Source organism: Meleagris gallopavo, unplaced genomic scaffold (genome assembly GCF_000146605.3).
Source record: "Meleagris gallopavo isolate NT-WF06-2002-E0010 breed Aviagen turkey brand Nicholas breeding stock unplaced genomic scaffold, Turkey_5.1 ChrUn_random_7180001957296, whole genome shotgun sequence".
In the NCBI taxonomy this organism is placed as follows: Eukaryota; Metazoa; Chordata; class Aves; order Galliformes; family Phasianidae; genus Meleagris; species Meleagris gallopavo.
Window position 1 is genome coordinate 25867 of NW_011217625.1, and position 2968 is coordinate 28834.

At 45.9% G+C, this 2968-nt stretch overlaps 1 long non-coding RNA gene across 1 annotated transcript in view; it reads right to left on the bottom strand.

The window, feature by feature from the left end:
* Window positions 1–39: 39 nt before the first annotated feature.
* The window catches only part of LOC104917183, a 13568-nt gene continuing 10639 nt past the window's right edge, over window positions 40–2968 (bottom strand). The window contains exon 2 of the long non-coding RNA XR_796775.2: window positions 40–2965. This is a non-coding gene — a long non-coding RNA (uncharacterized LOC104917183). The remainder of the gene's footprint in view (window positions 2966–2968) is intronic.

Here is a 2968-nt window from a genome sequence, read left to right on the forward strand (position 1 = left end):
AGGACTGGCAGCAGCCAACAGGCCCAGGGCAGGATGTGGGTCCCCTGGAGACAGCAGCCACAGCCCCTGTCCCACCTGCATGGTGACCATGGCCATCCATAGGGCACCCTGAGCCTGCCCCCTCCAGATCCCCTCTTCATCACAGCCGTCATCCGAAATCCGGGAAGAAAACTCTCTAACTCCATTGTGCTGTTAGAAAGAGGCATTCCTTTATTCTTCACCATGCACACCTCCCACAGTTCAGGTTCTGCATTTACACCGACAAGACAGACTTATGCAGTACTTTGGCATACATGTTCACTGCTCTTCAAGATCGCACAGAGAAGTGCTGATGTCCCTTCGGGCATGCTCAGTGATAGTCAGGGTGGTCCAGTGCCCACCTACTTCTACCCCTTTTTCCACCATCAGCTTCATCACTGAAGCCTTTGACTCAGTCACTTTTCCCCAGTTTGGAACATTTCCACTGCTTATTAGCCCATAGTGAGACACTTCTTAAAAACAATAAATGTGGAACTCAAGGAAAATGTCCTTGCACGCTTTGAGGCAAAAGATAAAAGTATTCTATTGTGACTCCAGTACTTCTCATGAGACAAAATCATTGAGGCAGAAAATAAATGTATTCTATTGTGTCCCCAGTGAAAAATTATTGAGGAAAAACAATGCTATTCACCCACTCAGTCTGAAATGGAAAGTTTGGATTCCTTTTACTAAACTAATAGATTGGTCCTTATAATAATCTACTTATCTTCATTATTGCTAAGCATTCCAACTCATCTCCTGGATGAGTTGGAGCTCCTGGTCCGTAGATCCACCTACTTGTCTAACACAACAGTAATAACCTGTGCGTCATCTGGGTGTAATGAGAAATGGCAATGGAAAATTTAGAGCTTTTCCTCAGCCTATCTGCAGGGCACAGCCTGGGGGTAAAAGCCAGTGGCAGCTGAGACCAGCAGCGCTGCTGTGACCAGGCTTCCTGCACAGCAAAGCCACTGTGTCAGTGTGCTCCCTCGTCTATCCTTCTTTCTTTCTCCTGTCATCTGAAATCCAGAAAGAAAACCCTCTATCCCCAGTGTGGCGTTAGAAAGCGGCCTGCCTTTATACCTAGTTTTCCATTTCTCCTTTTAAGAGTTCATGCAGGGGTTTAGCAAACTCAATTCTCTATCACAGGCTGCAGTCTCCGCAGCTCCAAAGGACATTTTGTCTTGTCGGTGCTGCTCCCAGCTTCAACTGGATATTAGCATTGCTGGCTCAGCTTGTTTCTCTCATCCAGATGTCTCTGATGCTTCGACCCACAGTATGATGGCATTTTCCAAGCCCTCTGCTACTGTCTGACCGGGAGGGAATGATCTCTGCAACATAAGAACTGGAGTCTCCATCAGCTGTCTTTTCCAAATGCAGTTTGGGCCTGCAGTTTGTTTAAGATATCTCTCCCCATTCATTGGCACCCACCAGTCAGGCATACATAGAAATTTTCCTATTGTAATGGTTGGAAGAATGGATGTAGCTCAGCTTTCCCCATGGCTCCAATTAGTGATGTTGTTTGATTGTTTAACTGTCCCTTACACGTATTTATAATTGAATACGTTGCACCTGAATCTGCAAGAAATTTTACATCTTAATTCCCCAGCCTTACAGTAACCAGGGCCTTGGCTGGGGTCTCACCCCCTGGTCCCCTTCATTCTGTATTTATTGCCTTGTATCCATGGCTTTTGAGTGATCTGGCTCTGATTTTCTACATCTTTACTGCTGTTTTTTTTTTCTTTTCTGGGCAACCCCATCACCAGTACCCAACCCCCTAACGTTGCCTACACCGATCAGGTTTTAGCACTGCTGTAAATACCCAAATAATTTTGTCAGGACGGTATCTCTGACCAAAGCAGATTTTATTCGCGATTGCAGTGGCGGGCGCCCCACAAGCTGGAGCACCACTAAGGGCACAATGACAGCTTTTGTACCTTGTTTTCCCCTTTACCCATCCCCCTCCCCTGTTTCCCCATTGGCTGGGCGCTCCAGGTTCACAATCTTATCAAAGGTTTACATTTATTAATTCGTGTGTTATCTGGTGTCAGTCAGTAGCCGTCCTGTTTTTTCCAGTCGTATTGATACAATGATTTTCTTCAAAGTCTTTGTTAAACAAAGAGCACTGGGGGGGTAAAGGGGGGGCGGAATGAGAGGGTTGATCAACCTCTTGCAGGATATTCCTGCAATGTGTATGACAAAATATACATATAAACACCCCATAGAGCGTGCATTCCTGGGGAAGGTTCATCTAGAGGATAAGTGATGCAAACTATCAGAGACCCCCCCCAAGTATAGTAGAAAGACTCCCAAAAAGAACCACGGCAGTGGAGACCATGAAATAAAAAAAAATAATTATTATTATCTAATTCAGACGCAGAAACAACATTTGATTCCCACTGCACTGAGCTCCCTGGCCTTACATTCAGTCTTCTTGGTTCCAGCACTTCTATTACACCTCAATATCCTTTTCTTTGTTCCCATCACCCTCCTTTCAGTTCCCTGCACGATGGCCAACACCAGTAAGTTCTTGATTCTATCCTTCTCCTTTCTTTCCTTTGCTTTCTCAGTTTCCTCTCTGTTCTCTCCTGTGCCTTCCTTGGCCTATGCCTTTCCCAAGCTTCTCTCCCTCTTCTTTTTTTTTGTTTTCCTTCCAAGCTTCCATCATTACGAGCTGGCTCAGCTCTCTCTGATCTTCCAGGCACCTCCCCTGCCCATGAAAGTCCCCATTTTAAAATTTTACTTTTCCCTCTAGTTCCTCCAACCAGTCTCAACCAATTAAGGCTCGGGTGCCCCTGGAAAATACAAAAACCAATAGCGTCTACCAAATATTCTATTTCACTCTCATCTCCAGCCCCGGAGGCTTCCAGGCGCTGACTGCAGGGTATGGGGTTTCCTAGATCTCTGTAGATCGGGACATTCTTGCTTCTAACGCGTTCCTCCCCACCTC